We start from the raw sequence: 9,589 nt of genomic DNA on the forward strand, positions 1-9,589 counted from the left end.
AAGATGAGTAGCTGAGGGAGGGGGGAGAGGAGAAACTCCTCCTTCGATTCCATCAGTGATCAATTGTTACTCAATGAATTTGCGATAACTTTTTTAAAATGGTTGCACTCAAAAATAATGGAAACCATCGAGAATCGGAACCTCAACCACAGTTCGAAATTTCTCACTTCACGAAAAATTCCTGATCGCTGTGGGAGGGGCTGAGCAGAGGCTCGATCTTTGCCCCACCAACAACACCGAGGTGGGTGGGGAGGTGGGGGGGTGGTGGGATTATAAAAATATCAAAGATAGCGAACTTCACATGAGATGTAACCATGCTTATTGCGAGAATGTGGTTTTCAGTTTAAGTTTCGAATGATGGTTTTGATAACATAAAAACCACCACATTCAGAAATCTTGCTGCAATACCAAGTGGCAGCCAGATATTTCTGTCCTTTTCTGTCTCGGTTTCTATTCTGTACCAGAGTCTAATTCAATAAAGGTTGAGTTGTGAGAAAATAGCGTTTTCCAGCTTTTGAATTGATCACCTAGAGTGAACACCATCTATAGTGACCAACTACCTACAGCCACCATTTTGGTCAAGTGACCATCTTTTATACTGACCATTCTTTATGCAGCTTAGCGTAACAGCCAAACACTGACACCTCAAGGCAGGATGTTGCATTTTGGGTTGCGACCCTGACTTCAGGGTCCGGTGTAGATCCCAACCCCAAACTTTCGCAGAATCACAGAATCACACAGTGCAGAAGAGGCCCTTCGGCCCATCGAGCCTGCACCGACACATGAGAAACACCTAACCCACCTACCTAATCCCATTTCCCAACACTTGGCCCATAGCCTTGAATGTTATGACGTGCCAAGTGCTCATCCAGGTACTTTTTAAAGGATGTGAGGCAACCCGCCTCCACCACCCTCCCAGGCAGCGCATTCCAGACCGTCACCACCCTCTGGGTAAAAAAGTTTTTCCTCACATCCCCCCCCCTAAACCTCCTGCCCCTCACCTTGAACTGCGCACAGTACTCCTGTGGCCTCACCAAGATTCTATACAACTCCAACATGACCTCCCTACTTTTGTAATCTATGCCTCGATTGATAAAGGCAAATGTCCCATATGCCTTTTTCACCACCCCACTAGCATGCCCCTCCGCCTTCAGAGATCTACGGACACACACGCCAAGGTCCCTTTGTTCCTCAGAACTTCCTAGTGCCATGCCGTTCATTGGGTACTTCCTTGTCAAATTACTCCTTCCAAAGTGTATCACCTTACACTTCTCAGGGTTAAATTCCATCTACCACTTATCTGCCCATTTGATCACCCTGTCGATATCTTCCTGTAGCCCAAGACACTCAACCTCACTATTAACCACCCGGCAGTCACCTGGCAGTGATTTTCCTTGGATTGGCCAATTAGTGGCCAGGCCAGAGGGCAGGTTCACCATCCACTTAAGGATGGCAGATGGGACCTCGAAGGTGGAGGGCCAATAGGATGCTCTCCAACATGGAAGGAGCGTTAGCCTGCCATTGCCAGCCTCCACAGTGCAGTGTACAGTTTTGGTCTCCTTATTTAAGAAAGTATATAAATGGGTTAGAAGCAGTTCAGAGAAAGTTCACTCAGCTGATACCTGGGATGGGATGGGGTTATCTTCCAAGGGAAGGTTGGACAGGTTGGCCTGTATCCATTGAAGTTTAAAAGAATAAGAGGTGATCTTATTGAAACAGAGAAGATCCTGAGGGGACTTAGGGTGGATGCTGAAAGGATGTTTCCCATTGTGGGGGAGACTAGAACCAGGGGACACAGTTTAAAAATAAGGGGCCTCCCATTTAAGATGGAGATGAGGAGAATTTTGTCCTCCCAGAGGGTTGTGAATCTTTGGAACTCTCTTCCCCAGAGAGCGGTAGAGGCAGGGTCATTGAATATTTTTAAGGCAGAGGTAAATAGATTTGTGACTAACAAGGGGGTCAAAGGTTATCGGGGTGGGCGGAATGTGGAGTTGAGGCCACAGTCAAATCAGCCATGATCCTATCAGATGGCGAAGCAGGCTCGAGGGGCTGAATGGCCTACTGGCTGCTACTAATTCATGCGCCCATAAGTCTGTTCATATGTATCTTGGGGCGCCCTCTCGCAATTTTTAAAATTCTAAAATAAAAAAATGGCCTCAGCTGCCAGGCCTCCATGGTGGAGGGGAGCCCTCTCCACACAGGGCTGAAGGCAGATAAACTGGGGTGGGGGCAGTGGGGGAAAGAGTGGGATTCTCAAAGACTACCTGGTGCGCAGGCTCACCGGTCTGCCGCAGGGAGGCCACCTCCAGGCAGCTGGGCACGTCCCAAAGCCACTGAAGGCCTTGGCTTCCAGTCGGCCTCTGTTGATTGGCCTTAATTAGCTTTTCACTCACCACATTTGGCTACCTGCCGCTTGTGGGAAGTAGCCCTTTCAGGTCCGAGTCTTCCTCTGGGTAAATGGCTCAGGGGATGGTGCCAACAAACCAGCGTGCCAACCAGTGGGGCGAAATCACGCACCCACCCAGCTCTGCCTTCACCCCCCACATTGGGGTAACAATTCTGCCCCTCACCTCACAAAGTGTCACATTATATATTGTCACATCGCCCAGTCAGCGATGCCCACATCCCAGAACCAATTTTTTTTTTTAAATTGGCTAAGTAATTGAAGCACATGAGTTGTGAAATAGCAGCCCTGGCTGCTCAGGGAGAAAAAGTTACTAACTCTATAGATAAACTAGAATTAACATCATTCATGTGCAACATCTGGGAGGGCAAGCAAGAGGAGAACCTGGCTGATTCGTCCAAAGATCCTGTTAGTTAGCAAACCCTGAATGAGATCTACTTTAGAAAGGCTATATTAACCCACATGGCCAGGCGCATTCATCTCCCTGAGGTTAAGTGCTGCCTCAGGGAGATCGGCGCCAAATTTAAAAATGTTAAATGTAGAAAAATAAAATTTCCCTGACATGTCCCCTCATGTGACACTGTCACATGAGTTGGAACATGTCCATCACTTTTAATTAAAGTTTTAAAGACTTATATGAAACCTCATCCTGCCCGTGGATGAGGTTTGATGCTTTTTTCTGAAGCCCACCAGGGCTCCCTTAAGGGTTGGACAGGCAGGTCCTTTAACTAGTTCAATTAGTTTTTAAATGGCCTCAATTGGCCGTTGACAGGTTGATGGGCGCACAGCTGATTTGGCTGCGCCCCTGCTGACCTGAAAATTGAAATGATACAGGGTGACATCAGGTGTTCTGCCCAACTTCATCCCATGTCAGCAAGTGGGCCCTACCCCTCTCTCATCAAACTCAATATCCTGCCTGTGGTTGCTATTACTGAGACCATCATTTAATTCCAGATTTATGAATTGAATTCAAATTCCACCAACTACCATGGTGGGATTTGAACCCCTCTCCCCAGGACATTACTCTGGGCCTCTGGATTACTACCCCAGCGATTACTAGTACAGCAATATTACCACTATGCCACCATCTCCCTGATTCCGAATGTCGAATCTCGGTTGATACTCCAGTCCGGTTCTGAGGGAGCACTACACAGTCAGAGGTACTATATTTCAGATGTAGAGTTAAACTGAGGGCGTTGGGTTCCCTCTCAGGCGGAGTTTTAAAAATTCATTCATTGGGTGTGGGCACCGCTGGCTAGGCCAGCATTTATTGCCCATCCCTAATTGTCCTTGAGAAGGGCAGAGCACTGATAGCACAGAATCAGCCCATTCGGCCCATTAGGTCCATGCTGGTACTTACAGTCCACACGAGCCTCCTCCTCATCATCTAAACCGCTCAACATGATCCCAGGACACTGAAGAAGAACTGGAAAGTCATCCAGGCCAATATCTATCCCTCAACCAACACCATAATACCACCACCACGGTGGCTAATATCACCACCATCAACACCTCTGTTCTTTTGTCTATGACATCTTTTGGCTATCTCCACCTATCACTGCCCCTATATCCAGCTCTACCTGTCCCACCGTCCCTTAAACCAGCTTATATTTCACCTCTATTCTATTTTTCCTTAGTTCTGTTGAAGAGTCATACGGACTCAAAACGTTAACTGTGTTCCTCTCCGCAGATGCTGTCAGACCTGCTGAGTTTTTCCAGGTATTTTTGTTTGTGTTTTGGATTTCCAGCATCCGCAGTTTTTTGCTTTTACCATAATACCAAATTATCTGTGTGTTGATTAGTATATGTTGGGCGCATATTTAAATTCACATCCAGTCACAGTTGGAGGCCAGCAAGAACTGAATTCACTCTAATGCAGGATTCAGCAGGAAGTCCGATGTGGGCACTCATTCTCTTTAAATTCCATGATATCTAAATTATTTCCTCGTTTCACCACCAGAGGTCAATGTTCACAACACCACACAGCCATCTGCATGAAATAATAACTTCTATTTATATTATTTATTTTAAAATAATTAAAAGCCCCATGGTGCCTCACAGAAGTATTATAAAGCAAAGTTTGGCACCGAGCCACATAAGGAGATATTAGGCCAGATGACCAAACAGCTTGGTCAAGGAAGTTGATTTTAAGAAGTGTCTTAAAGCGAGGATGAGGGGGAGAGGTGATGGGGAGATAACCCAGGGCTTGGGGTCTAGGCAACTGAAAGTGCCAAAGGTGGAGCACTTAAAATCGGGGATGCAAAAGAGGTTAGAATTAGAGGAGTGCGGATATGTCAGAGGGTTGTGGGGCTGGAGGAGATTACAGAGATAGGGAGGGGCGAGGCCATGGAGGGACTGGAAAACAAGAGTGAGAATTTAAAAACAATTTGCTTGACCAGGAGCCAAAGCAGGTCGGCGAGCACAGGGGCGATAGGTGAACAGAACTCGCTGTGAGTTAAGACACAGGCTGCAGAGTTTTGGATGATCTTGAGTTTACAGAGGGCAGATTGTAGGAGACCAGCCAAGGGCGTGTTGGAATAGTCGAGTCTAGAGGTAACAAAGGCATGGATGAGGGTTTCAGCAGCTGATGAGCTGATACAGGGGTGAAGTCGGGCAATGTTAGGGAGGTGGAAATAGGGGGTCTTAGTGATGGTGCAAAGGAGAGACTGCAAATGTATAGCAGGCTTGTCAGTGCCTGTAGACAACAGGTTTAAATTTTGAATAAGGGTCATTCACCCGAATTGGGGGGGGTGGGGAAAACTAACAAAGATGTCCACCAAAAAAACCCTTATCTTCTCATTATTCACCCCAACAGGCTTAGAATCATAGAATGGTGCAGCACAGGGAGAGGCCATTCAGCCCATCATGCTTGTGACAGTTCTTAGGTGGAGTTACCATCACTGGCCTCAAGATCAATAGACACAGGCCAGCAAGGCCATTCAGCCCACTGATTCTGATCCACTGGGGAAAGCCATTGCGGCGACCTCAACCATTCTCCCACTCTTTGTGGGAAAAGCTTCCCAAAATCAGCTCAAATTGGAAGTCGCTACCCCTTTCTCCAGTATGTTTTACATTTATTGTTTCTGTACTATTTTAAATAGTTAGCAAGGTATGGGACACAGTTCAGCCAAGGCTGCTTCAGCAGCAACTCTCAAACTCATAACCTCCAACACCTAGGTCGAGGGCAGTGGGTGCATGGGAACGCCCATCACATGCAAGTTTGCTTCCAGGCCAGAAAGTTGTGGATTGGTAATCCCACTCCAGTGCACACAAGCACGAAACTCTAGGCTGACGCTCCGGTGCAATACTGAGGGAGTGCTGCAGTGTTGGAGATCCCAGGATGATAAAACACTGGGCAGAATTTTGCCCTTGATGGGCGGGCGGGCCCGACTGGCTCGGCGGTGGGCGGGCAGCCGATCGCCGCCACCGCCGAAATGGGCCCCGCCGCCATTTTGAGTGGGTGGGCTAATTAAGCCCCGCCCAGTGGGCCACCCACAGGTAGTGCTTCCTGTGCGAGCGGGGGAGGGATTCCCCGACTGTCAAAGTGCGCGAAAGAGCGCACTGCTCCCTGAGATTAAGTGCTGCCTCAGGGAGAGAGCTGAAAGCTTTATAAATATCAAAAATAGAAAAATTTAAAAATTATTAACGTGTCCCCCTCATGTGACAATGTTACACGAGACGAGACATGTTAATAAATATGACTAAAATTTTATTAAACTTTTTAAAAACGGACATGAAACCTCATCCCGCCAGTGGATGAGGTTTCATGTATTATCAGAAACCCACCGGGGCTCCTGGCCTGCCCGCCAGCCTTAAGGTTGGACGGGCAGGGCCTTTGATTGGTTTAACTACCTTGTCAATGGCCTCAGTTGGCCATTGACAGGTCGGCGGGCCCGCAGCTGATTTCGCTGTCCGCCCGCCTTCCTGAATATTTAAATGGGGAGGGATGACGTCGGGGGTTCCTCCCGACATCATCCTGTGTCATTTTCCCCTCAGCGAGCGGGTCCCGCCCCCAACTCGCCGACGGAAAAATTCTGGCCAGTAAAATCTGGGAAATAAGAATACTGGGTCCGAACTGTTATTTTTCCTTCTGGGATGCTGTCCGGGATTTTCCAGCCTCGCCAAGGCGGGTTTCCCTGTGCCGGATGCAGCAAGCCATTCAAATCTCCGTTGACTTCGGCAGGACGGGAAAATCCCATCGGCGGGAGGAGCCGGAAAATCCCATCCACCGCCTTTTGGATGAGATGTTAAACCAAGTTCCCAATTGCCCCTTCTGGTGGATTTGACGATCCCATGACGCTATTTCGAAAAGTGGGGGAGTTCTCCCCACTGTTCTGGCCAATACTTAACCTTCAATCACCATTATGCAGCTTATCTGGCCATTATCGCTTTGCTACTTGTGGGATCTTGCTCTGCGCAACTTAGCTGCCGTGTTATCTACATTGCAACAGTGGTTACACTTCAAAAGTACCTCACTGAAGCTGAGGAATGTCCTGAGGTCATGAAAGATGCTGTAAAAATGCAAGAGAGAGAGACGGAGAGAGAGAGAGAGAGAGACGGAGAGGGCTAGAGAGGGTACAGAGGAGATTTACCAGAATGGGTCGGGTGAGGGGTTTTAGCTACGAGGCTAGGTTGGAGAAGCTGGGGTTGTTCTCCTTGGAGCAAAGGAAGACGAGAAGGGAGTCTGGAACTCACTGCCTGAAAGGGTGGTTGAGTCAGAAACTCTCATAACATTTAAGAAGTATTTAGATATTCACTTGCATTGCCACAGTCTCCGGGGCTATGGGCCAAGCGCTGGAAAATGAGATTAGTGTAGTCAGATCTTTGTTGCACAGACATGATGGGCCGAATGGCCTCCTTCTCTGCTGTAAACGTCTATGAGCCTATGAGATTTGATAAAGCTGTACAAGGTTATGATCAGTCTAGATAAGGTAGACAAATATGTTCCCATTAGCTCCGGATACAAGGGCCATGAGATTCCAATTTAAGGTTTTGGGTAAGAGATACAGGGGAAATGTGATGAAGAACTTTTTTTAAACAGCGAGTGCTAATGACCTGGAACTCGCTGCCCAAGAAGGTGGTGAAAGTGGAGGTGATCAATGATTTCAAAAAGAGATTGAATTTGAGGGGAATAAACACAGGCTATAGGAGTAGAGCCATAGAGTCATAGGGGTCTACAGCACAGAAAAAGGCCCTTCGGCCCATCGAGTCTGCGCCAGTCAAACAAGTACCTAACTATTCGAATCCCATTTTCCAGCACTAGGCCCATAGTCTTGTATGCCATGGCATCGCAAGTGCACATCCAAATACTTCTTAAATGTTATGAGGGTTTCTGCCTCTACCACCCTTTCAGGCAGTGAGTTCCAGATTCCTACCACTCTCTGGGTGAAAAATTTCTTCCTCACATCCCCTCTAAACCCCCTGCTCCTTACCTTAAATCTATGCCCCCTGGTTATTGATCCCTCCACCAAGGGGAAAAGTTCCTTCCTGTCTACCCTATCTATGCTGCTCATAATTTAATACACCTCAATCATGTCCCCCTCAATCTCCTCTGCTCCAGGGATAATAACCCCAGTCTATCCAATCTCTCCTCATAACTAAAACTCTCCAGCCCAGGCAACATCCTGGTAAATCTCCTCTGCACTCTCTCTAGTGCAATCACATCCTTCCTATAATGCGGATTCCAGAACTGCACTCAATACTCTAGTTGTGGCCTAACCAGCATTTTATACAGTTCCAGCATAACCTCCCTGCTCTTATTTTCTATGCCTCGGCTAATAAAGGCAAGTATCCCATATGCCTTCTTAACCACCTTATCTACCTGTCCCACTACCTTAAGGGACTGGTGGACATGTACACCAAGGTCCCTCTGATCCTTGGTACTTCCCAGGGTCCTACCATTCATCGTGTATTCCTGTGCCTTGTTTGTTCTGCCCAAGTGCATCACCTCACACTTATCCGGATTAAATTCCATTTGCCACTGATCAGCCCATCTGACCAGCCTGTCTATATCCTCCTGTAATCCAAGGCTATCCTCCTCACTATTTACCACCCCACCAATTTTCGTGTCATCTGCGAACTTACTGATCAACCCTCCTACATTCAAATCTAAATTGTTTATATATACCACAAACAGCAAGGGACCCAACACCGATCCCTGTGGAACCCCACTGGACACAGGCATCCAGTCACAAAAACACCCCTCGACCATGATCCTCTGCTTCCTGCCACTCAGCCAATTCTGGATCCAATTTACCAAATTGCCTTGGATCCCATGGGCTCTTACCTCCATTCTCAGCCTCCCATGCGGGACCTTATCTGGATTGCTCTAAGAGAGCCAGCAAGGACTCGACGGGCCGAGAGGTTTCCTTCTGTTCCATGATTTTGTGGGCCAGATTTTTGCTACCGAGGTAGGTAGTTCGAGTCGGGACTTGGCGGACCTATCTCAATTTAAAGGGCCCCATTAGACCCAATCTTCGCTACAGGGAAGTGGGGGTTGGATAGAGTCTGGCCCACTGACCCCAGAAGCAGTTTGTACGTGGGTGAATGCCAAGATGGGCTGGTTTGAAAGCCTGCATCGGATCTCTTGGACTTTGGCACTGTTGTAAAAAAGGTTGGTTGGCCCTCTAGTACTCACCACCGTCCCCCCACACCCACCACCATGACTCCCCCCATACCCCTATGCCACCTCATACCCGTATGCTGCCTCCATGGCCATTCACCCAGTATCTACAATGGGCAGACCACAGGAGCAGATGTGGAGATGAAAAGACAATTAAGCTTCTAACAATCTACTGCAGCTCTCACTCATACACACTTGACACTGAAAAAAGCTCCCATTCATGAAACCCATTCAAAGCTTTTAAATCCCTTAAAATGCTCAATCTGTTACATAAACAAAGCTATATTCATTAACCACATCAAAGACAACTAATCCTTAATAGCCTCTTAAACTGTCAATAAAAATATGACTCAGCAACCCCTGCAGAGGTGTGTTTTTTTAGCTTTTGAAATTCAGCCAAGTATTCATAATGACTCCACCAGCAGAGCTAACATGATAAATGTCAACAAAGAACTCTACTGAAGCTGCAGGAACAGATGGCAATATTTGTTTCTAACCTACACCAGTTGGCCTGTCAACCAAAGCAGTCCAGTAGAGGGCATTTTCTAACTCAAACTGACAGC

The sequence above is a fragment of the Cetorhinus maximus genome, chromosome 29 (genome assembly GCF_964194155.1).
Source record: "Cetorhinus maximus chromosome 29, sCetMax3.hap1.1, whole genome shotgun sequence".
Taxonomy (NCBI): Eukaryota; Metazoa; Chordata; class Chondrichthyes; order Lamniformes; family Cetorhinidae; genus Cetorhinus; species Cetorhinus maximus.